We start from the raw sequence: 27,175 nt of genomic DNA on the forward strand, positions 1-27,175 counted from the left end.
ATGACAAACAACTGGCGAAAATGCGGAAGTGGTGGAAAGGAACATCTATGCGTTTTGAAGGCGCTCAGCTGAGACCGAAATGTTGCACTATTGAGTGGACAGTGCTGTCACGTCATAATAAATGGTTTAAACCATAACACAGATGTGGAGGGTGTTCGTTTCATTTGGAAGTTTTTCTTGTAATATTTTATCACTGTAAAACATATTTACCACTCCATTTTAAACAAATAAGAGACTGGTTAAATTAGCATTATTTAAGGAGGGCTAACGGGGAGCGGAGCGGAGCCCCCCCCTCCTGGCTCCCATGTAATTCGCATCGTCCATTGATCGCCTCCGTGGATCGATTTATACTTTTCTGACCTGTCCCAAAATCATTTGGCTTAGTTTGACGCGCATACAGTTAGGCACTTTTAAGTTAAGGCTTACGCACTAATGCCAAATAGCCTAACATAATGAAATGAAAAAACATCAATGTAGCCTATAGATCGATATACATTGCACAAGAATGAGACAGTTATGGATTGTTACGGTATTATTTGATCTTCATTTACCGCCCGACCGCTCGCCTCCGGTCCGACCGCTCGCCTCACACCCGCCCTTCAACCAAACAATATTTAATGACCCGCCTTCTCCGCGGTTTGGACTGAGGGTTATGAGTCAACATGCGCATCACTAGTGTGTGTGAGAGTATTTGTGTGTGTTTTGCGTGTGTATCACTTGAGCAAAAACTTATTTCCTCTCTCTCCTCATCCCTCCCCTTCCCTCTCAGTTCTCTCCTCTTGTCCCTCCTCTCTCTCTCTCCTCTTCTCTCTCCTCTTGTATCTCCTCTCTATCCTCTCTCTCAATTTCAATTCAATTCAAGGGCTTTATTGGCATGGGAAACATGTGTTAACATTGCCAAAGCAAGTGAGGTAGACAACATACAAAGTGAATATATAAAGTGAAAAACAACAAAAATTAACAGTAAACATTACACATACAACAGTTTCAAAACAGTAAAGACATTACAAATGTCATATTATATATATATATACATACATATATATACACAATGTACAAATAATTAAAGGACACAAGATAAAATAAATAAGCATAAATATGGGTTGTATTTACAATGGTGTTTGTTCTTCACTGGTTGCCCTTTTCTCGTGGCAACAGGTCACAAATCTTGCTGCTGTGATGGCACACTGTGGAATTTCACCCAGTAGGTATGGGAGTTTTTCAAAATTGGATATGTTTTCGAATTCTTTGTGGATCTGTGTGATCTGGGGGAAATATGTCTCTCTAATATGGTCATACATTGGGCAGGAGGTTAGGAAGTGCAGCTCAGTTTCCACCTCATTTTGTGGGCAGTGAGCACATAGCCTGTCTTCTCTTGAGAGCCATGTCTGCCTACGGCGGCCTTTCTCTCATCTCTCTCTCTCTCCTCTCTCTCTTCTCTTCTCTTCTCTCTCCTCTCTCTCTTCTCTTCTCTTCTCTATCCTCTCTCTCTCTCTCTCATCTCTCTCTCTTATCTCGCCCACCCTCGCTCCCTCCCGCCCAGTGTAAGGGCGTCCCTGGTTGGTTTCCATGGCTTGCCTTGCCGTAAAGTGAGGGAAAATGTCTGATTCCTGTCAGTGTTTCTATTCTTGATCCCGAACCAGGCGTTGTTCCGATATATCGCAAGAAGCATGGCTATTACAACCTTATACCAAGTTAAACACCACGCTGGGATGTGTTATTCTTCATCCAAGGGACTTTAACACGGGTAAGATGTCAAATATAGCCTAGTCTACAATGTAGTAAATCCGACGTAATAACGTTAGTGAGTATTCGGGTCGCTAGCTAACTTTATCTCACCAGGTACGTCCACTAAAAGCAGATGTGTAGATAAATTGTTGCTATTATTTTCCGACAAAATGGCATTCATTTTTTACGTTTTAACGTTCTAACGTTCTTAGAACGTTGCCGATGTTGAAACAAAGTTGCGCCCTCGACGATCCAATGTTGTTGCCAGTTGCCACCCCGTCGATGTGTGTTGCTAGTTGGTACAAATTCCCTTGATGATGATGATGACTCAGTCACAGACAAGACACTGTAACATCTTCCTCACTCTAGCCTTTAGTTAGATGTTACCTGGCCTGTTCCACAATGTAATCTGGCCCAATCAAATCAAAATCAAATCAAATGTATTTATAAAGCCCTTCTTACATCAGCTGATATCTCAAAGTGCTGTACAGAAACCCAGCCTAAAACCCCAAACAGCAAGCAATGCAGGTGTAGAAGCACAGTGGCTCGGAAAAACTCCATAGAAAGGCCAGAACCTAGGAAGAAACCTAGAGAGGAACCAGGCTATGAGGGTGGCCAGTCCTCTTCTGGCTGTGCATGGTGGAGATTAGAAACCTAGAGAGGAACCAGGCTATGAGGGGTGGCCAGTCCTCTTCTGGCTGTGCCGGGTGGAGATTAGAAACCTAGAGAGAGGAACCAGGCTATGGGGGTGGCCAGTCCTCTTCTGGCTGTGCCGGTGGAGATTAGAAACCGAGAGAGAACCAGGCTATGAGGGTGGCCAGTCCTCTTCTGGCTGTGCCTGGTGGAGATTAGAAAACCTAGAAGAACCAGGCTATGAGGGGTGGCCAGTCCTCTTCTGGCTGTGCGGGTGGAGATTAGAAACCGAGAGAGGAACCAGGCTATGAGGGTGGGCCAGTCCTCTTCTGGCTGTGCCGGGTGGAGATTAGAAACCTAGAGAGGAACCAGGCTATGAGGGTGGCCAGTCCTCTTCTGGCTGTGCCGGGTGGAGATTAGAAACCTAGAGAGGAACCAGGCTATGAGGGGTGACCAGTCCTCTTCTGGCTGTGCCGGGTGGAGATTCTAACCTCTCCTGGGCCAGTCATTGGCCCAGTAGAATGAGCTGACAGCCTATGTCTGTAGAGTTTAAACTATGTACAATACAAGACAGTCATCATACATGATATAGGCAGTGGAAGTCACCATCACAACGACCCTGCCTGCCTGCCTGCCTGCCTGCCTGCCTGCCTGTCTGTCTGTCTGTCTGTCTGTCTGTCTGTCTGTCTGTCTGTCTGTCTGTCTGTCGGCCTAGTCTAAACTAACCCAGTCTGTCTGTCTGTCTGTCTGTCTGTCTGTCTAGTCTAACTAACCAGTCTGTCTGTGTGTGTCTATAGGCCGAGTCTAAACTAACCCAGTCTGTGTGTCTAGTCTAAACCAACTCCAGTCTGTCTGTGTGTCTAGTCTAAACTAACCCAGTCTGTCTGTGTGTCTCCTGTCCCCAGGTGCCTCCCTATCAGAGCCATGTCACTGGGCAGCAGGGAAGCAGTAGCAGCAGCGGAGGTAGAGGTGTCAACCTCCCAGTGGAGGTGTGGCGTGTGGTCCTGGCCTACCTCCTCCCAGAGCTGGGCCGTTGCAGCCTGGTGTGCAGGGCCTGGAGAGCTGATCCTCTCCCTGGATAACACCCGTTGGAGACAGCTCTGCCTGGGCCTGCCAGTGTCCTCGCACCCAACTGGCCCAGGTACTGAAGTGGAGATGGACGTTCTCTGAACTACGAAAGGTCCTCGTTGACATTCTCTAACCCCCCGTGTGTCTCTCTGTCTGCCCCCCCCAGCCGACCCCACCTGAGCCCTCATCCTGAGAAGCCCTGAGGGCACGCCATCGCCAGTCATTTACCCTGGTCCCGCCACGCCCACCTGAGCTCCAGCCTCCGCCTGCCTTCACCTGTTCCGCCCGGAGGAAGGAGAGGAGGTGTGGCAGGTGGGGTCGGGGCTGGAGCTGGAGACGCTGAGGGGGCGTTGGGGGTCGCTGGGTCGTACGACCGGGTGGTACTGCACCCCGGGGTGTATGAGGAGCAGGCAGAGTTGGTGCTGAAGGTGATACCTGTTAGTATCTGTTAATGCCTGTTAGTACCTGTTAGTATCTGTTAATACCTGTTAGTATCTGTTAGTATCTGTTAGTACCTGTTAGTACCTGTTAGTATCTGTTAATGCCTGTTAGTACCTGTTAGTATCTGTTAATACCTGTTAGTATCTGTTAGTATCTGTTAATGCCTGTTAGTACCTGTTAGTATCTGTTAATATCTGTTAATATCTGTCAATATCTGTTAGTATCTGTTAGTATCTGTTAATATCTGTTAATATCTGTTAGTATCTGTTAATATATTAGTACCTTAATGCCTGTTAGTACCTGTTAATATCTGTTAGTATCTGTTAATATATTAGTATGTTAATGCCTGTTAGTACCTGTTAGTATCTGTTAATACCTGTTAGTACCTGTTAGTATCTGTTAATGCCTGTTAGTATCTGTTAGTATCTATCAATATCTGTTAGTATCTGTTAATATCTGTTAGTATCTGTTAATATCTGTTAATATATTAGTACCTTAATGCCTGTTAGTATCTGTTAGTATCTGTTAATATCTGTTAATATATTAGTACGTTAATGCCTGTTAGTATCTGTTAGTATCTGTTAATGCCTGTTAGTATCTGTTAGTACCTGTTAGTATCGGTTAATGCCTGTTAGTACCTGTTAGTATCTGTTAATGCCTGTTAGTATCTGTTAATATCTGTTAGTATCTGTTAATATCTGTTAATATATTAGTACCTTAATGCCTGTTAGTATCTGTTAATGCCTGTTAGTATCTGTTAGTACCTGTTAGTATCTGTTAATGCCTGTTAGTATCTATCAATATCTGTTAGTATCTGTTAATATCTGTTAGTATCTGTTAATATCTGTTAATATATTAGTACCTTAATGCCTGTTAGTATCTGTTAGTATCTGTTAATGCCTGTTAGTATCTGTTAGTACCTGTTAGTACCTGTTAGTATCTGTTAATGCCTGTTAGTACCTGTTAGTATCTGTTAATGCCTGTTAGTATCTGTTAGTATCTATCAATATCTGTTAGTATCTGTTAATATCTGTTAGTATCTGTTAATATCTGTTAATATATTAGTACCTTAATGCCTGTTAGTATCTGTTAGTGTCTGTTAGTATCTGTTAATATATTAGTACATTAATATCTGTTAGTATCTGTTAATATATTAGTATCTTAATGTCTGTTAATATCTGTTAATATCTGTTAATATCTGTTAGTATCTGTTAATATCTGTTAGTATCTGTTAGTATCTGTTAGTATCTGTTAGTATCTGTTAATATCTGTTAGTATCTGTTAATATCTGTTAATGCCCATTAGTATATGTTAGTATCTGTTAATGCCTGTTAGTACCTGTTAGTATCTGTTAATATCTGTTAATATCTGTTGGTATCTGTTAATATCTGTTAATATCTGTTAATACATTAGTATCTTAATATCTGTTAGTATCTGTTAATATCTGTTAATATGTTAATATATTAGTATCTTAATATCTGTTCATATTTGTTAGTATCTGTTAATATATTAGTACCTTAATGTCTGTTAGTATCTGTTAATATATTAGTACCTTAATGCCTGTTAGTATCTGTTAATATCTGTTAGTATCTGTTAATATCTGTTAGTATCTGTTAATATCTGTTAGTATCTGTTAATATATTAGTACCTTAATGCCTTTTAGTATCTGTTAATATCTGTTAGTATCTGTTAATATCTGTTAATATATGTTAATATCTGTTACTATCTGTTAATATCTGTTAGTATCTGTTAATATCTGTTAATGTCTGTTAGTATCTGTTAGTATCTGTTAATATATTAGTACCTTAATGTCTGTTAGTATCTGTTAGTATCTGTTAATATATTAGTACCTTAATGCCTGTTAGTATCTGTTAATATCTGTTAGTATCTGTTAGTATCTGTTAGTGTCTGTTAATATCTGTTAGTATCTGTTAATATCTGTTAGTATATGTTACTATCTGTTAATATCTGTTAATATATTAGTGTCTGTTAATATCTTTTAGTATCATGTATTGTAATAAGATCTGCAATTTGATAGATGAAAATATTGACCTTTGACCCTGCCAGGTGCCTGTGGAGGTGGTGGGGTTAGGGAGGCTGGGGGACGTGGCTCTCCTGGTCAGTCTGGAGCAGCAGTGTCCCACAGCCAGGCTGTCCAACCTGGTCTTCATGCCTGCATGGTTCTCCTCCGTTGTATACAAGGTACATCCAATCAGATCACATTGTATACAAGGTACATCCAATCAGATCACATTTAGATCTCCCTCCTCCCTACCCTCCCTCTCCCTATACAAGGTACATCCAATCAGATCACATTTCGATCTCCCTCCTCCCTACCCTCCCTCTCCCTATACAAGGTACATCCAATCAGATCACATTTCGATCTCCCTCCTCCCTACCCTCCCTCCCCCTATACAAGGTACATCCAATCAGATCACATTTAGATCTCCCTCCTCCCTACCCTCCCTCTCCCAATACAAGGTACGTCCAATCAGATCACATTTAGATCTCCCTCCTCCCTACCCTCCTCTCCCTATACAAGGTACATCCAATCAGATCACATTTAGAAAACCCTTTTTACAACAGAATATGTGACAGTCCCTCTCCCTCCTCCTGCCTTCTACCTCCTCCCTCCTCCTCCTGCCCTCTACCTCCTCCCTCTCCCTATACAAGGCACATCCAATCAGATCACATTGAGATCTCCCCCTCCCTACCCTCCCTCTCCCTATACAAGGTACATCCAATCAGATCACATTTAGAAAACCCTTTTTACAACAGAACAGAATGTGACAGTCCCTCTCCCTCCTCCTGCCTTCTACCTCCTCCCTCCTCCTCCTGCCCTCTACCTCCTCCTGCCCTCTACCTCCTCCCTCCCACTCCTACCCTCTACCTCCTCCCTCCTCCTCCTGCCCTCTACCACCTCCTGCCCTCTACCTCCTCCTGCCCTCTACCTCCTCCCCCCCCCTCCTGCCCTCTACCTCCTCCCTACCCCTACCTCCTGCCCTCTCCCTCCTCCTTCCTCCTCCTGCCCTCTACCTCCTCCCTCTACCTCCTCCTTCATCCTCCTGCCCCCTACCTCCTCCTTCCTCCTCCTGCCCTCTACCTCCTCCCTCTACCTCCTCCTTCATCCTCCTGCCCTCTACCTCCTCCTTCATCCTCCTGCCCTCTACCTCCTCCTTCACCCTCCTGCCCTCTACCTCCTCCCTTTCTCTCCTACCCTCTACTCCCTCCTCCCCCACCTCCTACCCTCTACATCCTCCCTCCTCCTCTTACCCTCTACTCCCTCCTGCCCTCCACCTCCTGCCCTCCTACCCCTACCCTCTACATCCTCCTGCCCTCCACCTCCTGCCCTCTACATCCTCCTACCCTCTCCCTCCTACCCTCTACTCCCTCCTCCCCCCTCCTGCCCTCTACCTCCTCCCTACCCCCTACCTCCTGCCCTCTCCCTCCTCCTTCCTCCTCCTGCCCTCTACCTCCTCCCTCTACCTCCTCCTTCATCCTCCTGCCCTCTACCTCCTCCTTCCTCCTCCTGCCCTCTACCTCCCTCCCTCTACCTCCTCCTTCATCCTCCTGCCCTCTACCTCCTCCCTTCACCCTCCTGCCCTCTACCTCCTCCCTTTCTCTCCTACCCTCTACTCCCTCCTCCCCTCCACCTCCTACCCTCTACATCCTCCCTCCTCCTCTTACCCTCTACTCCCTCCTGCCCTCCACTTCCTGCCCTCCTACTCCTACCCTCTACATCCTCCTGCCCTCCACCTCCTGCCCTCTACATCCTCCTACCCTCTCCCTCCTACCCTCTACTCCCTCCTGCCCTCCACCTCCTGCCCTCTACATCCCTCCTGCCCTCTATCTCCTCCCTCTCCCTCCTACCCTCTACCTCCTCCCTCCTCCTCCTGCCCTCTACATCCTCCTGCCCTCCACCTCCTGCCCTCTACATCCTCCTGCCCTCTATCTCCTCCTTCTCCCTCCCTACCCTCTACCTCCTCCCTCCTCCTCCTGCCCTCTACATCCTCCTGCCCTCTACATCCTCCCTCTCCCTCCTACCCTCTACCTCCTCCCTCCTCCTCCTACCCTCTACCTCCCCCTCCACCTCCTGCCCTCTACATCCTCCTGCCCTCTCCCTCCTACCCTCTACATCCTCCTACCCTCTACCTCCTCCCTCTCCCTCCTGCCCTCTACCTCCTCCCTCCTCCTCCCACCCTCTACTCCCTCCACCTCCTACCCTCTACTCCCTCCGGCCCTCCACCTCCTGCCCTCTACATCCTCCTGCCCTCTCCCCTCTCCCTCCACCAGACGTCGTCAGGTCATGTCCAGTTGGACAACTGTAATTTCGAGGGAGCTCAGCTGCAGATCCGAGGGCCAGGAACCTGCCACGCCCGCTTCTGTTCATTCTCACAGGGAAGCTCCACCCACTTCCTGGGCGTGGCCCTCAGCCTGTTGGATAGCTGTGATTTCTCAGGAAGTGATTCGGCGTCCGTGACGGTTGATGGCGCTCCAGTGACGGAGCGGAACTGGGCCTGTAAACACTTGGCCTCTCTGGGCCGAATCACCACATCCTGGACCTCGCCTGGGAGCGGTAGCCCAGCTGGGGACACCTTGGACGGGCATTCAGGAGCCACACAGCCCCCTGGGGCTACCATCACCCTGGAGGACTGGAGCAAAGGAGAAACGGAGAGCAGGAGGAGAGGAGGAGGAGGAGGAGGAGGAGGAGGAGGGGGGGAGGAAGGAGTGTGTCAGGATACTGTGATTGAGGACGGCTGGAGCGACAGCGCTCCTAGTGACGAGGAAGAGGAAGAGGAGGGAAAAGGAGAGGAAGGTTCAGGACAAGGCAATAACAGTGTAAACTACAGACTGGCCCACAGTCACCACGGCCTCTCTCATCTCCTCAGACCCAACCAGGACGTCTCCCCGACTTCCCTCGCTGACCCCTGAAGTGAGAACCCTGACCGAGGAGCTCCACGCGACCCGGGGCCCAGGCGTTGATCGAGACGGTGCAGGGTGCGTGCTGAGGCGCTGCCTGTTTCGGGACGGCAAGGGCGGTGTGCACGTGTGTAACCACGGAAACGCCAGGTTGGAAGGAAACGTGTTCCGGGGGCTGACCTATGCCGTGCGCTGCATCCAGAACGCCACGGTAACCAGATAGGGCTGCCGATCTGATATGATGGGTTGGTTGATTGGTTGATGGGTTGATTGATGGGTTGGTTGATTGGTTGATGGGTTGATTGATGGGTTGGTTGATTGGTTGATGGGTTGATTGATGGGTTGGTTGATTGGTTGATGGGTTGATTGATGGGTTGGTTGATTGGTTGGTGGGTTGATGGATTGGATGGTTGGTTGATTGGTGGGTTGGTTTGTTGATGGGTTGGTTGGTTGGTGGGTTTGTTGATGGGTTGGTTGGTGGGTTGGTTGGTTGATGGGTTTGTTGGTGGGTTGGTTTGTTGATGGGTTGATTGGTGGGTTGGTTTGTTGATGGGTTGATTGGTTGGTTGGTTGGTTGGTTGATGGGTTGGTTGGTTGATGGGTTTGTTGATGGGTTGGTTGGTTGATGGGTTTGTTGATGGGTTGGTTGGTTGATGGGTTGGTTGATTGATTGATGGGTTTGTTGATGGGTTGGTTTGTTGATGGGTTGGTTGATGGGTTTGTTGATGGGTTGGTTTGTTGATGGGTTGGTTGATTGATGGGTTTGTTGATGGGTTGGTTGATGGGTTGGTTGATGGGTTGGTTGATTGATGGGTTGGTTGATGGGTTTGTTGATGGGTTGGTTGATTGATGGGTTGGTTGGTTGATGGGTTGGTTGGTTGATGGGTTGGTTTGTTGATGGGTTGGTTTGTTGATGGGTTGGTTGATTGATGGGTTGATTGATTGATGGGTTGGTTGATGGGTTGGTTTGTTGATGGGTTGGTTTGTTGATGGGTTGGTTTGTTGATGGGTTGGTTGATGGGTTGGTTGATGGGTTGGTTTGTTGATGGGTTGGTTTGTTGATGGGTTTGTTGATGGGTTGGTTGATGGGTTGGTTGATGGGTTGGTTGATTGATGGGTTGGTTGGTTGATGGGTTTGTTGGTTGATGGGTTGGTTGGTTGATGGGTTTGTTGGTTGATGGGTTGGTTGGTTGATGGGTTGGTTGATGGGTTGGTTGATTGATTGATGGGTTTGTTGATGGGTTGGTTGATGGGTTTGTTGATGGGTTGGTTGATTGATGGGTTGGTTTGTTGATGGGTTGGTTGGTTGATGGGTTGGTTTGTTGATGGGTTGGTTGATGGGTTGGTTGATGGGTTGGTTGATGGGTTGGTTGGTTGATGGGTTTTGTTGATGGGTTGGTTGGTTGGTTGATGGGTTGGTTGGTTGATGGGTTGGTTGATGGGTTGTTTTGTTGATGGGTTGGTGGGTTGATGGGTTGGTTGGTTGATGGGTTGGTTGGTTGATGGGTTGGTTGGTTGATGGGTTGGTTGGTTGATGGGTTTGTTGATGGGTTGGTTGGTTGATGGGTTGGTTTGTTGATGGGTTGGTTTGTTGATGGGTTGGTTGGTTGATGGGTTGGTTGGTTGATGGGTTGGTTTGTTGATGGGTTGGTTGGTTGATGGGTTGGTTTGTTGATGGGTTGGTGGGTTGATGGGTTGATTGATGGGTTGGTTTGTTGATGGGTTGGTTGGTTGATGGGTTGGTTGGTTGATGGGTTGGTTGGTGGGTTGATTGATGGGTTGGTTGGTTGATGGGTTGGTTGGTTGATGGGTTGGTTTGTTGATGGGTTGGTTGGTTGATGGGTTGGTTGGTTGATGGGTTGGTTGGTTGATGGGTTGGTTTGTTGATGGGTTGGTTGGTTGATGGGTTGGTTGGTTGATGGGTTGGTTGGTTGATGGGTTGGTTGGTTGATGGGTTGGTTGGTTGATGGGTTGGTTTGTTGATGGGTTGGTTGATGGGTTGGTTGGTTGATGGGTTGGTTGGTTGATGGGTTGGTTGATGGGTTGGTTGGTTGATGGGTTGGTTGGTTGATGGGTTGGTTGGTTGATGGGTTGGTTGGTTGATGGGTTGGTTGGTTGATGGGTTGGTTGGTTGATGGGTTGGTTGGTTGATGGGTTGGTTGATGGGTTGGTTGGTTGATGGGTTGGTTGATGGGTTGGTTGGTTGATGGGTTGGTTGGTTGATGGGTTGGTTGGTTGATGGGTTGGTTGGTTGATGGGTTGGTTGGTTGATGGGTTGGTTGGTTGATGGGTTGGTTGGTTGATGGGTTGGTTGGTTGATGGGTTGGTTGGTTGGTTGATGGGTTGGTTGGTTGGTTGATGGGTTGGTTGATGGGTTGGTTGGTTGATGGGTGGGTTGGTTGATGGGTGGGTTGGTTGATGGGTTGGTTGATGGGTTGGTTGATGGGTTGGTTGATGGGTTGGTTGGTTGATGGGTTGGTTGATGGGTTGGTTGGTTGATGGGTTGGTTGGTTGATGGGTTGGTTGGTTGGTTGATGGGTTGGTTGGTTGATGGGTTGGTTGATGGGTTGGTTGATGGGTTGGTTGATGGGTTGGTTTGTTGATGGGTTGGTTGATGGGTTGGTTGGTTGATGGGTTGGTTGGTTGATGGGTTTGTTGGTTGATGGGTTGGTTGGTTGATGGGTTGGTTGGTTGATGGGTTGGTTGATGGGTTGGTTGGTTGATGGGTTTGTTGATGGGTTGGTTTGTTGATGGGTTGGTTGGTTGATGGGTTGGTTGGTTGGTTGATGGGTTGGTTGATGGGTTTGTTGGTTGATGGGTTGGTTGGTTGATGGGTTGGTTTGTTGATGGGTTGGTTGATGGGTTGGTTGATGGGTTGGTTGGTTGATGGGTTGGTTTGTTGATGGGTTGATGGGTTGGTTGGTTGATGGGTTGGTTGGTTGATGGGTTGGTTGGTTGATGGGTTGGTTGGTTGATGGGTTGGTTGATGGGTTGGTTGGTTGATGGGTTGGTTTGTTGATGGGTTGGTTGGTTGATGGGTTGGTTGGTTGATGGGTTGGTTTGTTGATGGGTTGGTTGGTTGATGGGTTGGTTGATGGGTTGGTTGGTTGATGGGTTGGTTGGTTGATGGGTTGGTTGGTTGATGGGTTGGTTGGTTGATGGGTTGGTTGGTTGGTTGGTTGTTGGGTTGGTTGGTTGATGGGTTGGTTGGTTGATTGGTTGGTTGGTTGATGGGTTGGTTGGTTGGTGGGTTGGTTGATGGGTTGGTTGATGGGTTGGTTGGTTGATGGGTTGGTTTGTTGATGGGTTGGTTGGTTGATGGGTTGGTTTGTTGATGGGTTGGTTGGTTGATGGGTTGGTTGATGGGTTGGTTGATGGGTTGGTTGATGGGTTGGTTGATGGGTTGGTTGATGGGTTGGTTGGTTGATGGGTTGGTTGATGGGTTGGTTGGTTGATGGGTTGGTTGGTTGATGGGTTGGTTGGTTGATGGGTTGGTTTGTTGATGGGTTGGTTGATTGATGGGTTGGTTTGTTGATGGGTTGGTTGGTTGATGGGTTGGTTGATGGGTTGGTTGGTTGATGGGTTGGTTGATGGGTTGGTTGATGGGTTGGTTGGTTGATGGGTTGGTTGATGGGTTGGTTGATGGGTTGGTTGATGGGTTGGTTGGTTGATGGGTTGGTTGATGGGTTGGTTGGTTGATGGGTTGGTTGATGGGTTGGTTGATGGGTTGGTGGGTTGATGGGTTGGTTGATGGGTTGGTTGATGGGTTGGTGGGTTGGTTGGTTGATGGGTTGGTTGGTTGATGGGTTGGTTGGTTGATGGGTTGGTTGGTTGATGGGTTGGTTGGTTGATGTATTGGTTGGTTGATGGGTTGGTTGATGGGTTGGTTGGTTGATGGGTTGGTTGGTTGATGGGTTGGTTGATGGGTTGGTTGGTTGATGGGTTGGTTGGTTGATGGGTTGGTTGGTTGGTTGATGGGTTGGTTGATGGGTTGGTTGATGGGTTGGTTGATGGGTTGGTTGATGGGTTGGTTTGTTGATGGGTTGGTTGATGGGTTTGTTGATGGGTTGGTTGGTTGATGGGTTGGTTGGTTGATGGGTTTGTTGGTTGATGGGTTGGTTGGTTGATGGGTTGGTTGGTTGATGGGTTGGTTGGTTGATGGGTTGGTTGATGGGTTGGTTGGTTGATGGGTTTGTTGATGGGTTGGTTTGTTGATGGGTTGGTTGGTTGATGGGTTGGTTGGTTGATGGGTTGGTTGATGGGTTTGTTGGTTGATGGGTTGGTTGGTTGATGGGTTGGTTTGTTGATGGGTTGGTTGATGGGTTGGTTGGTTGATGGGTTGGTTTGTTGATGGGTTGGTTGGTTGATGGGTTGGTTGGTTGATGGGTTGGTTGGTTGATGGGTTGGTTGGTTGATGGGTTGGTTGATGGGTTGGTTGATGGGTTGGTTGGTTGATGGGTTGGTTTGTTGATGGGTTGGTTGGTTGATGGGTTGGTTGGTTGATGGGTTGGTTTGTTGATGGGTTGGTTGGTTGATGGGTTGGTTGATGGGTTGGTTGGTTGATGGGTTGGTTGGTTGATGGGTTGGTTGGTTGATGGGTTGGTTGGTTGATGGGTTGGTTGATGGGTTGGTTGGTTGATGGGTTGGTTGGTTGATGGGTTGGTTTGTTGATGGGTTGGTTGGTTGATGGGTTGGTTGGTTGATGGGTTGGTTGATGGGTTGGTTGATGGGTTGGTTGATGGGTTGGTTGGTTGGTGGGTTGGTTTGTTGGTGGGTTGGTTGGTTGATGGGTTGGTTTGTTGGTGGGTTGGTTGGTTGGTGGGTTGGTTGATGGGTTGGTTGGTTGATGGGTTGGTTGATGGGTTGGTTGATGGGTTGGTTGGTTGATGGGTTGGTTGGTTGGTTGGTTGGTTGATGGGTTGGTTGGTTGATGGGTTGGTTGGTTGATGGGTTGGTTTGTTGATGGGTTGGTTGATTGATGGGTTGGTTTGTTGATGGGTTGGTTGGTTGATGGGTTGGTTGATGGGTTGGTTGGTTGATGGGTTGGTTGATGGGTTGGTTGATGGGTTGGTTGGTTGATGGGTTGGTTGATGGGTTGGTTGATGGGTTGGTTGATGGGTTGGTTGGTTGATGGGTTGGTTGATGGGTTGGTTGGTTGATGGGTTGGTTGATGGGTTGGTGGGTTGATGGGTTGGTTGATGGGTTGGTTGATGGGTTGGTTTGTTGATGGGTTGGTTGGTTGATGGGTTGGTTGGTTGATGGGTTGGTTGGTTGATGGGTTGGTTGGTTGATGGGTTGGTTGGTTGATGTATTGGTTGGTTGATGGGTTGGTTGATGGGTTGGTTGGTTGATGGGTTGGTTGGTTGATGGGTTGGTTGATGGGTTGGTTGATGGGTTGGTTGGTTGATGGGTTGGTTGATGGGTTGGTTGATGGGTTGGTTGATGGGTTGGTGGGTTGATGGGTTGGTTGGTTGATGGGTTGGTTGGTTGATGGGTTGGTTGGTTGATGGGTTGGTTGGTTGGTTGATGGGTTGGTTGGTTGGTTGGTTGGTTGATGGGTTGGTTGGTTGATGGGTTGGTTGGTTGATGGGTTGGTTGGTTGATGGGTTGGTTGGTTGATGGATTGGTTGGTTGGTTGGTTGATGGGTTGGTTGGTTGGTTGATGGGTTGGTTGGTTGATGGGTTGGTTGGTTGATGGGTTGGTTGGTTGATGGGTTGGTTGGTTGATGTATTGGTTGGTTGGTTGGTTGATGGGTTGGTTGGTTGGTTGATGGGTTGGTTGGTTGATGGGTTGGTTGGTTGATGGGTTGGTTGGTTGGTTGATGGGTTGGTTGGTTGATGGGTTGGTTGGTTGATGGGTTGGTTGGTTGATGGGTTGGTTGGTTGATGGGTTGGTTGGTTGATGGGTTGGTCGGTTGATGTATATATCCTCCCTTAACTGAATGTGTTTTAGATAGTAATGTACACTACCGGCCAAAGGTTTAGACCCCATAGTCATTCCAGGGGTTTTCTACATTGTAGAATAATAGTGAAGACATCAACACTATGAAATAACACATATGGAATCATGTTGTAACCAAAAAAAAGTGTTAAACAAATCAAAATATATTTTATATTTGAGATTCTTCAAATAGCCACCCTTTGCCTTGATGACAGCTTTGCACACTCTTGGCAATGTGTATCTCATTGGTGTGTGTATTTTGCGTGTGTGTGTGTGTGTGTGTGTGTGTGTGTGTGTGTGTGTGTGTGTGTGTGTGTGTGTGTGTGTGTGTGTGTGTGTGTGTTCCAGATTGTGATGCTCCGTAATGAGGTGTGTGAGTGTCGTGCGTCGGGCGTGTTCCTGCGTCTGTCGTCTCAGGGTCTGATCGCTGACAACAACATCCACTCCAACGGGAGGCGGGGCTCGACATCCGCAAGGGGGCGGACCCCATTATCCTGGTAGTTCTATTCATTCTATTTCACATCTCTGATGATCATATCTGTCCTGTTAATCTCTGATGTCATCATATCTGTCCTGTTCATCTCTGATGTCATCATATCTGTCCTGTTCATCTCTGATGTCATCACATCTGTCCTGTTAATCTCTGATGTCATCACATCTGTCCTGTTCATCTCTGATGTCATCATATCTGTCCTGTTCATCTCTGATGTCATCATATCTGTCCTGTTCATCTCTGATGTCATCACATCTGTCCTGTTAATCTCTGATGTCATCACATCTGTCCTGTTAATCTCTGATGTCATCATATCTGTCCTGTTCATCTCTGATGTCATCATATCTGTCCTGTTCATCTCTGATGTCATCACATCTGTCCTGTTAATCTCTGATGTCATCACATCTGTCCTGTTCATCTCTGATGTCATCATATCTGTCCTGTTCATCTCTGATGTCATCATATCTGTCCTGTTCATCTCTGATGTCATCACATCTGTCCTGTTAATCTCTGATGTCATCACATCTGTCCTGTTAATCTCTGATGTCATCACATCTGTCCTGTTAATCTCTGATGTCATCATATCTGTCCTGTTCATCTCTGATGTCATCACATCTGTCCTGTTCATCTCTGATGTCATCATATCTGTCCTGTTCATCTCTGATGTCATCACATCTGTCCTGTTCATCTCTGATGTCATCATATCTGTCCTGTTCATCTCTGATGTCATCACATCTGTCCTGTTCATCTCTGATGTCATCATATCTGTCCTGTTCATCTCTGATGTCATCATATCTGTCCTGTTCATCTCTGATGTCATCATATCTGTCCTGTTCATCTCTGATGTCATCATATCTGTCCTGTTCATGATGTCATCATATCTGTCCTGTTCATCTCTGATGTCATCATATCTGTCCTGTTCATCTCTGATGTCATCACATCTGTCCTGTTCATCTCTGATGTCATCATATCTGTCCTGTTAATCTCTGATGTTATCACATCTGTCCTGTTAATCTCTGATGTCATCACATCTGTCCTGTTCATCTCTGATGTCATCACATCTGTCCTGTTAATCTCTGATGTCATCATATCTGTCCTGTTCATCTCTGATGTCATCACATCTGTCCTGTTCATCTCTGATGTCATCATATCTGTCCTGTTCATCTCTGATGTCATCTAATCTGTCCTGTTAATCTCTGATGTCATCACATCTGTCCTGTTCATCTCTGATGTCATCACATCTGTCCTGTTCATCTCTGATGTCATCATATCTGTCCTGTTCATCTCTGATGTCATCACATCTGTCCTGTTCGTCTCACTAGTGAACTGTGGCATTTTCCTCTCTACACAGCAACTTGTCAAATGGGTGTCAAATCATATCTGTCTTTCATCTGGTAGAAGTTACAGGACATGGTGATGTCAACCAAATAACAACTCTCAACTCTCTCTCTCTCTCTCTCTCTCTCTCTCTCTCTCTCTCTCTCTCTCTCTCTCTCTCTCTCTCTCTCTCTCTCTCTCTCTCTCTCTCTCTCTCTCTCTCTCTCTCTCTCTCTCTCTCTCTCTCTGTCTCTCTCTCTCTCTCTCTCTCTCTCTCTCTCTCTCTCTCTGTCTCTCTCTCTCTCTGTCTCTCTCTGTGTATGTCTCCTCTCTCTCTCTCTCTCTCTGTGTATGTCTCCTCTCTCTCTCTCTCTCTCTCTCTCTCTCTGTCTCTCTCTCTGTCTGTCTCTCTCTCTCTCTCTGTCTCTCTCTGTGTATGTCTCACTCTCTCTCTCTCTCTCTCTCTCTCTCTATGTCTCTCTCTCTGTGTATGTCTCCTCTCTCTCTCTCTGTCTCTCTCTGTGTATGTCTCTCTCTCTCTCTCTCTCTCTCTCTCTCTCTCTCTCTCTCTCTCAGTGTAACAGTCTCACTTTCTCTCCGGCATCGTGGTCCTCTGGCTCTTCCATCCGGAGCACCAGATCTATAACAACTCAGGAGTCTCATTCTGTCTCTCGGGAACCCTGTGGTCAGGTCTCTCTCTCTCTCTACATTCTGTTATAGTCAGGTAGGATCTCATTCTGTTATAGTCTCTCTCATTCTGTTCTCAGGAACCCTGTGGGTCTCTCTCTCTCTCTCATTATGTTATAGTCTCTAGGAGGGGTCTCTCATTCTGTCTAGTCAGGTCTCTCTCTAGTCTACATTCTGTTATAGTCAGGTAGGAGGGGTCTCTCTCTCTCTCTCTCTCTCTAGGAGGGAGTCCCCCACTCTGTTATAGTCAGGTAGGAGGGGTAGTTACATTCTGTCGTGGTCAGGTAGGAGGGGTTTCCATCGGGCAACCAGTTATAGTCAACAAGGAGGAGGTAGTCTACATTCTGTTCAACAGGAACCCTGTGGTCAGGTAGGAGGGGGTAGTCTACATTCTGTTATAGTCAGGTAGGAGGGGTCTGCATTCTGTTATAGTCAGGTAGGAGGGAGTCTACATTCTGTTATACAGGTGTGGTAGGAGGGAGGTAGTCTACATTCTGTTATACAGGAACCCTGTGGTCAGGTAGGAGGGTAGTCTACATTCTGTTATAGTCAGGTAGGAGGGAGTCTACATTCTGTTATAGTCAGGTAGGAGGGGTAGTCTACATTCTGTTATAGTCAGGTAGGAGGGGAGTCTACATTCTGTTATAGTCAGGTAGGAGGGTAGTCTACATTCTGTTATAGTCAGGTAGGAGGTAGTCTACATTCTGTTATAGTCAGGTAGGAGGGGGTAGTCTACATTCTGTTCAACAGGAACCCTGTGGTCAGGTAGGAGGGTAGTCTACATTCTGTTATAGTCAGGTAGGAGGGAGTCTACATTCTGTTATAGTCAGGTAGGAGGGTAGTCTACATTCTGTTATAGTCAGGTAGGAGGGGTAGTCTACATTCTGTTATACAGGAACCCTGTGGTCAGGTAGGAGGGGGTTGTCTACATTCTGTTATAGTCAGGTAGGAGGGGGGTCTACATTCTGTTACACAGGAACACTGTGGTCAGGAGGGGTCTACATTCTGTTATAGTCAGGTAGGAGGGGTTGTCTACATTCTGTTATAGTCAGGTAGGAGGGGTAGTCTACATTCTGTTATAGTCAGGTAGGAGGTAGTCTACATTCTGTTATAGTTAGGTAGGAGGGTAGTCTACATTCTGTTATAGTCAGGCAGAGGGGGGTCTACATTCTGTTATACAGGAACCCTGTGGTCAGGTAGGAGGGGTAGTCTACATTCTGTTATAGTCAGGTAGGACGGGTAGTCTACATTCTGTTATAGTCAGGTAGGAGGAGGTAGTCTACATTCTGTTATAGTCAGGTAGGAGGGGGTAGTCTACATTCTGTTAGTCAGGTAGGAGGAACCCTGTGGTCAGGTAGGAGGGTAGTCTACATTCTGTTATAGTCAGGTAGGAGGGGGTAGTCTACATTCTGTTATAGTCAGGTACAGGGGAACATTCTGTGGTCAGGTAGGGGGGTAGTCTACATTCTGTTATAGTCAGGTAGGAGGGGTAGTCTACATTCTGTTATACAGGAACCCTGTGGTCAGGTAGGAGGGGTAGTCTACATTCTGTTATAGTCAGGTAGGAGGGTAGTCTACATTCTGTTATAGTTGGTCAGGTAGGAGGGGTAGTCTACATTCTGTTATAGTCAGGTAGGAGGGGGGTAGTCTACATTCTGTTATAGTCAGGTAGGAAGTCTACATTCTGTTATAGTCAGGTAGGAGAGGGGAGTCTACATTCTGTTATAGTCAGGTAGGAGGGGTAGTCTACATTCTGTTATACAGGAAGTCAGGTAGGAGGGGGGGTCTACATTCTGTTATGGTCAGGTAGGAGGGGGTAGTCTACATTCTGTTATACAGGAATCCTGTGGTCAGGTAGGAGGGTAGTCTACATTCTGTTATAGTCAGGTAGGAGGGGTAGTCTACATTCTGTTATAGTCAGGTAGGAGGGGTAGTCTACATTCTGTTATAGTTAGGTAGGAGGGGTAGTCTACATTCTGTTATAGTCAGGTAGGAGGGGTAGTCTACATTCTGTTATACAGGAACCCTGGTCAGGTAGGAGGGGTAGTCTGCATTCTGTTATGTCAGGTAGGAGGAACCTGTGTGGTCAGGTAGGAGGGGTAGTCTACATTCTGTTATACAGGAACCCTGTGTGGTCAGGTAGGAGGGGTAGTCTACATTCTGTTCAACAGGAACCCTGTAGTCAGGTAGGAGGGGTAGTCTACATTCTGTTATAGTCAGGTAGGAGGGGTAGTCTACATTCTGTTATAGTCAGGTAGGAGAGGGAGTCTACATTCTGTTATAGTAGTGGGAGAGGGAGTCTACATTCTGTTATAGTCAGGTAGGAGGGTAGTCTACATTCTGTTATACAGGAACTCTGTGGTCAGGTAGGAGGAGGGTAGTCTACATTCTGTTAAACAGGAACCTATGGTCAGGTAGGAGGGGGTAGTCTACATTCTGTTATACAGGAATCCTGTGGTCAGGTAGGAGGGGTAGTCTACATTCTGTTATAGTCAGGTAGGAGGGGTAGTCTACATTCTGTTATAGTCAGGTAGGAGGGTAGTCTACATTCTGTTATAGTTAGGTAGGAGGGGTAGTCTACATTCTGTTATAGTCAGGTAGAGGGGTAGTCTACATTCTGTTATACAGGAACCTGTGGTCAGGTAGGAGGGAGTCTACATTCTGTTATAGTCAGGTAGGAGGGGTAGTCTACATTCTGTTATAGTCAGGTAGGAGGAGGTAGTCTACATTCTGTTATAGTCAGGTAGGAGGGGGTAGTCTACATTCTGTTATAGTCAGGTAGGAGGGGTAGTCTACATTCTGTTATAGTCAGGTAGGGAGGGGTAGTCTACATTCTGTTATAGTCAGGTAGGAGGGTAGTCTACATTCTGTTATAGTCAGGTAGGAGGGGGAGTCTACATTCTGTTATAGTCAGGTAGGAGGGGTAGTCTACATTCTGTTATAGTCAGGTAGGAGGGTAGTCTACATTCTGTTTACAGGAACCCTGTGTGGTCAGGTAGGAGGGGTAGTCATTCTGTTATACAGGAACCCTGTGGTCAGGTAGGAGGGTAGTCTACATTATGTTCAACAGGAACCCTGTTGGTCAGGTAGGAGGGGGTAGTCTACATTCTGTTATAGTCAGGTAGGAGGAGGGTAGTCTACATTATGTTATATCAGGTAGGAGGGGTAGTCTACATTCTGTTATAGTCAGGTAGGAGAGGGAGTCTACATTCTGTTATAGTCAGGTAGGAGGGTAGTCTACATTCTGTTATACAGGAACTCTGTGGTCAGGTAGGAGGAGGGGTCTACATTCTGTTAAACAGGAACCCTATGGTCAGGTAGGAGGGGTAGTCTACATTCTGTTATACAGGAATCCTGTGGTCAGGTAGGAGGGTAGTCTACATTCTGCTTTACAGGAACTGTGGTCAGGTAGGAGGGGGTAGTCTACATTCTGTTATACAGGAACCCTGTGGTCCAGGTAGGAGGGGTAGTCTACATTCTGTTATAGTCAGGTAGGAGGAGGGGTAGTCTACATTCTGTTATAGTCAGGTAGGAGGGAGGGTAGTCTACATTCTTTTCAACAGGAACCCTGTGGTCAGGTAGGAGGGGGTAGTCTGCATTCTGTTATACAGGAACCCTGTGGTCAGGTAGGAGTGGGTTGTCTACATTCTGTTTATAGTCAGGTAGGAGGAGGGGTAGTCTACATTCTGTTATAGTCAGGTAGGGTAGTCACACATTCTGTTATAGTCAGGTAGGAGGGAGTCTACATTCTGTTATAGTCAGGTAGGGGAGGGGTAGTCTACATTCTGTTATAGTCAGGTAGGAGGGGGTAGTCTACATTCTGTTATAGTCAGGTAGGAGAGGGAGTCTACATTCTGTTATAGTCAGGTAGGAGGGGGTAGTCTACATTCTGTTATAGTGGGGTAGGAGGGGTAGTCTACATTCTGTTATACAGGAACCCTGTGGTCAGGTAGGAGGGGGTCTACATTCTGTTATACAGAACCCTGTGGTCAGGTAGGAGGGGTCTACATTCTGTTATAGTCAGGTAGGAGGAGGTCTACATTCTGTTATAGTCAGGTAGAAGGAGGTCTACATTCTGTTCCAACATGAACCCTGTGGTCAGGTAGGAGGGGGTAGTCTACATTCTGTTATACAGGTACTCTGTGGTCAGGTAGGAGGGGGGTCTGCATTCTGTTATACAGGAACCCTGTGGTCAGGTAGGAGGGTAGTCATTCTGTTATAGTCAGGTAGGAGGAGGGGTCTACATTCTGTTATAGTCAGGTAGGAGGGCGTCTACATTCTGTTATAGTCAGGTAGGAGGGTCTACATTCTGTAGTCAGGTAGGGGGGTAGTCTACATTCTGTTATACAGGAACCCTGTGGTCAGGTAGGAGGCGTCTACATTCTGTTATAGTCAGGTAGGAGGGGGTAGTCTACATTCTGTTATAGGAACCCTGTGGTCAGGTAGGAGGGGTAGTCTACATTCTGTTATAGTCAGGTAGGAGGGGTAGTCTACATTCTGTTATAGCCAGGTAGGAGGGTAGTCTACATTATGTTATAGTCAGGTAGGAGGGGGTAGTCTACATTCTGTTATAGTCAGGTAGGAGGGGGTAGTCTACATTCTGTTATACAGGAACCCTGTGGTCAGGTAGGAGGGGAGTCTACATTGTTTATAGTCAGTAGGAGGGGTAGTCTACATTCTGTTATAGTCAGGTTGGAGGAGGTAGTCTACATTCTGTTATAGTCAGGTAGGAGGGGGGTCTACATTCTGTTCAGCAGGAACCCTGTGGTCAGGTAGGAGGGGTTAGTCTACATTCTGTTATAGTCAGGTAGGGGGGGTAGTCTACATTCTGTTCAACAGGAACCCTGTGGTCAGGTAGGAGGGGTAGTCTACATTCTGTTCAACAGGAACCCTGTGGTCAGGTAGGAGAGGGTAGTCTACATTCTGTTATAATCAGGTAGGAGGGGGGTAGTCTACATTCTGTTATACAGGAACCCTGTGGTCAGGTAGGAGGGGGGGTCTACATTCTGTTATAGTCAGGTAGGAGGGGTAGTCTACATTCTGTTATAGTCAGGTAGGAGGGGTAGTCTACATTCTGTTATAGTCAGGTAGGAGGGGTAGTCTACATTCTGTTATAGTCAGGTAGGAGGGGGAGTCTACATTCTGTTATAGTCAGGTAGGGAGGAGGGGGGTCTACATTCTGTTATACAGGAACCCTGTGGTCAGGTAGGAGGGGGTAGTCTACATTCTGTTATAGTCAGGTAGGAGGGGGAGTCTACATTCTGTTATAGTCAGGTAGGAGGGGGTCTACATTCTGTTATAGTCAGGTAGGAGGGGTAGTCTACATTCTGTTCAACAGGAACCCTGTGGTCAGGTAGGAGGGGGTAGTCTACATTCTGTTATAGTCAGGTAGGAGGGGGTAGTCTACACATTCTGTTATACAGGAACCCTGTGGTCAGGTAGGGGGTCTACATTCTGTTATAGTCAGGTAGGAGGGGTTGTCTACATTCTGTTATAGTCAGGTAGGAGGGGTAGTCTACATTCTGTTATAGTCAGGTAGGAGGGGTAGTCTACATTCTGTTATAGTTAGGTAGGAGGGGTAGTCTACATTCTGTTATAGTCAGGTAGAGGGGGTAGTCTACATTCTGTTATACAGGAACCTGTGGTCAGGTAGGAGGGAGTCTACATTCTGTTATAGTCAGGTAGGAGGGGTAGTCTACATTCTGTTATAGTCAGGTAGGAGGTAGTCTACATTCTGTTATAGTCAGGTAGGAGGGGTAGTCTACATTCTGTTATAGTCAGGTAGGAGGGGGAGTCTACATTCTGTTATAGTCAGGTAGGAGGGGTAGTCTACATTCTGTTATAGTCAGGTAGGAGGGTAGTCTACAAACTTTCTGTTATAGTCAGGTAGGAGGGGAGTCTACATTCTGTTATAGTCAGGTAGGAGGGGTAGTCTACATTCTGTTATAGTCAGGTAGGAGGGTAGTCTACATTCTGTTATACAGGACCCTGTGTGGTCAGGTAGGAGGGGTAGTCTACATTCTGTTATACAGGAACCCTGTGGTCAGGTAGGAGGGTAGTCTACATTATGTTCAACAGGAACCCTGTGGTCAGGTAGGAGGGGGTAGTCTACATTCTGTTATAGTCAGGTAGGAGGAGGGGGTAGTCTACATTATGTTATAGTCAGGTAGGAGGGGTAGTCTACATTCTGTTATAGTCAGGTAGGAGAGGGAGTCTACATTCTGTTATAGTCAGGTAGGAGGGGTAGTCTACATTCTGTTATACAGGAACTCTGTGGTCAGGTAGGAGGAGGGGTCTACATTCTGTTAAACAAGAACCCTATGGTCAGGTAGGAGGGGTAGTCTACATTCTGTTATACAGGAATCCTGTGGTCAGGTAGGAGGGGGTAGTCTACATTCTGTTATAGTCAGGTAGGAGGGGTAGTCTACATTCTGTTATAGTCAGGTAGGAGGGTAGTCTACATTCTGTTATACAGGAACCCTGTGGTCAGGTAGGAGGGAGTGAGTCTACATTCTGTTATACAGGAACCCTGTGGTCAGGTAGGAGGGGTAGTCTACATTATGTTCAACAGGAACCCTGTGGTCAGGTAGGAGGGGTAGTCTACATTCTGTTATGAAAGTCAGGTAGGAGGAGGGTAGTCTACATTTATGTTATAGTCAGGTAGGAGGGGTAGTCTACATTCTGTTATAGTCAGGTAGGAGAGGGAGTCCACATTCTGTTATAGTCAGGTAGGAGGGTAGTCTACATTCTGTTATACAGGAACTCTGTGGTCAGGTAGGAGGAGGGGTCTACATTCTGTTAAACAGGAACCTATGGTCAGGTAGAGAGGGTAGTCTACATTCTGTTATACAGGAATCCTGTGGTCAGGTAGGAGGGGTAGTCTACATTCTGCTTTACAGGAACCCCTGTGGTCAGGTAGGAGGGGTAGTCTACATTCTGTTATACAGGAACCCTGTGGTCAGGTAGGAGGGGGTAGTCTACATTCTGTTATAGTCAGGTAGGAGGAGAAGTCTACATTCTGTTATAGTCAGGTAGGAGGAGGGTAGTCTACATTCTTTTCAACAGGAACCCTGTGGTCAGGTAGGAGGGGTAGTCTACATTCTGTTATACAGAGACCCTCTGAGTCAACCTTCTCCCTCCTCCCTCCCTCCCCTCCCTCCCTCAACCTTCTCCCTCTCCCTCCCTCCCAACCTTCTCCCCTGTCCCTCCCTCCAGCCTTCTCCCTCTCCCTCCCTCAACCCCCTTCTCCCTCTCCCTCCCTCAACCTTCTCCCTCTCCCTCCTCAACCTTCTCCCTCTCCCCCTCCAACCTTCTCCCTCTCCCCTCCCTCCCTCCCTCTCCCTTTCTCTCTCCCTCCCTCCAACCTTCTCCCCCTCTCTCTCCTTCCCTCCAGCCTCCCTCTCTCCCTCCCTCAACCTTCTCCCTCTCCCTCCCTCAACCTTCTCCCTCTCCCTCCCTCAACCTTCTCCCTCTCCCCCCCAACCTTCTCCCCTCCCTCCCTCCCTCTCCCTTTCTCTCTCCCTCCCTCCAACCTTCTCCCCTCTCTCTCTCCTTCCCTCCAACCTTCCTCCCTCTCCTCCCTCCCTCCTTCTCCCCTTTCTCTCTCCCCTTCCCTCCAACCTCCCTCCCTCCAACCTTCTCCCTCTCTCTCTCCCTCCCTCCAACCCTTCTCCCTTTCTCTCCCTCACACTTCTCCCTTTCTCTCTCCTTCCCTCCAACCTCCCTCCCCTCCCCTCCCCTCTCCTCCTCCTCCAACCTCCCTCCTCTCCCTTCCCTCCCTCTCTCTCTCCTTCCCTCCCTCTCTCCCTCCCTCCCAACTTTCTCCCTTGCTCTCTCCTTCCTCCAACCTCCCCTCCAACCTCCCTCTCCTTCCCTCCAACCTCCCTCTCTCTCATCCTTCCTCCTCTCTCTCTCTCTCTCTCTCTCTCTCTCTCTCTCTCTCTCTCTCTCTCTCTCCTTCCTCTCCTCCTCCTCCCTCTCTCCCTCCCTCCAACCTTCTCCCTCTCTCTCTCCTTCCCTCTCTCCTCCTCCCTCTCTCCCTCCCTCCAACTTTCTCCCTTGCTCTCTCCTTCCTCAACCTCCCTCCCTCAACCTCCCTCTCCCTTCCCTCCAACCTCCCTCTCTCCTCCTCCATCCTTCCTTCCTCCCTCTCTCTCTCTCTCTCTCTCTCTCTCTCTCTCTCTCTCCTTCCCTCTCCTCTCCCTCCCTCTCTCCCTCCCTCCAACCTTCTCCTCTCTCTCTCCTTCCCTCTCTCCTCCCTCCCTCTCTCCTCCCTCCTTTCTCCCTTGCTCTCTCCTTCCCTCCAACCTCCCTCCCTCCAACCTCCCTCTCTCTTTCCTTCCCTCCAACCTCCCTCTCTCTCTCTCCTTCCTTCCTCTCTCTCTATATTTCTTCACCCCTCTCCCTCTCTCCTCCCTCCAACCTTCTCCCTCCCTCCTCTCTCTCCCTACCTCCAACCTCCCTCCTCTCCCTCCCTCAACCTCCCTCCCACCCTCTCTCCCTCCCTCCAACCTTCTCCCTTTCTCTCTCCTCCTCAACCTTCTCCCTCTCTCTGCCTCCTTCCCTCAACCTCCCTCCCTCTCCCCCTCCCTCCAGCCATCTACTCTCTCTCTCCTCCTCAGCAGCCCTCCACCTCTCTTCCTCAACCTCCCTCCCTCCAGCCTTCTCCTTTCTCTCTCTCCTCAGCCTTCTCCTTTCTCTATTCCCTCAACTCCCTCTCTCCTGTCTATTTACCCCTCTCTCTGCTTCCTCTCTCCTCCCCTCCCTCTCCCTCCTCAACCTCCTCTCTCTCTCTCCCTCTCTCCGCCCTCTCTCTCTCCCCTACTCAATGTAAGCCATAACTCTTTGAGTCAAACCTTAGGGGTTATGCCAGACCTACGAGGGGAGCAGCAGAGAGGAGTGATGAATCATTGCCACACACACACACACACACACACACACCACACACACACACACACACACACACACACACGCAGCAACACACACACACCGCACACACGCAGCAACACACGCAGCAACACACACACACGCAGCAACACACACACACACGCAGCAACACACACACACGCAGCAACCTGCACAGAATCTTGACTGAAATGTTAAAAGTACTTAATGAATGAAATGTATTATTAGTGATATTATGTAAATGTAAGTACTTTAATGCTATCTATCCACCCCCCTCCTCCAGAGAATGTGATCAGGGAGAACCAGTGGGGGTGCAGACATCAGGCGGGGGCGACCCGGTCCTGAGGAACAACTACATCTGTCATGGCTACTCTGACGGGGTGGTGGTGGGGAGAGAGGCCGTGGACTCATAGAGGGAAACCACATCTACAGTGAGTAATACACTTCCTGTTCGCTGACGTCACTTCCTGTCCTCCTCCTCTCTGTCATGGCTATTCAGTGGTGGTGTGAGGAGGAGGCCGTGACCCAGAGGAGAAACCACCGCCCACGGTGAGTAGCACACTTCCTGTTTGCTGGCGTCCCCACTTTCCTGTCCTCCTCTCCTCCTCTCTCTGTCATCGCTTACTCTGCCTTGCCCAGGGTAGGCAGGTGGGGAGGCTGTGGACTCCAGAGAGGGGAAACCACATCCACAGTGAGTAATAACACAACACTTCCTGTTTGCTGGCGTCACATTCCTGTCTCTCCTTGTCTCTCCCTTCTCCCTGGGCATCAGAGGGCTGTGTGTGGCCGAGTGTCCTCCAGCCTCCCTCAGGCTGTTGGGAGGCTTCATTACCCACAACCGCATGTACGGGCTGGCCGTGTTCTGCCGGAAGGACCCTGACGGGGCGGGACCAGGGAAGCGGGCAGGAGAACTTCCATGAGGAAGGAGAGCTGCTGGCGTGGGAAGGTGACCTTGACAGCGAGGACGAACGCCTCCGCCCGGCGCTCCATCAGCACGGCTCTGGTGGAGGGAAACTGCATTAGCCGCAATGGAGGTGAGACTG

The 27,175-nt window shown here is 48.1% G+C and overlaps 1 pseudogene; it reads left to right on the plus strand.

Moving 5' to 3' along the window:
• Positions 1–3,308: 3,308 nt before the first annotated feature.
• Positions 3,309–27,166, plus strand: LOC127921631 (F-box only protein 10-like; annotated as a pseudogene).
• The last annotated feature ends 9 nt before the right edge of the window (positions 27,167–27,175 follow it).

This window comes from Oncorhynchus keta, unplaced genomic scaffold (assembly GCF_023373465.1).
Source record: "Oncorhynchus keta strain PuntledgeMale-10-30-2019 unplaced genomic scaffold, Oket_V2 Un_contig_22877_pilon_pilon, whole genome shotgun sequence".
Taxonomy (NCBI): domain Eukaryota; kingdom Metazoa; phylum Chordata; class Actinopteri; order Salmoniformes; family Salmonidae; genus Oncorhynchus; species Oncorhynchus keta.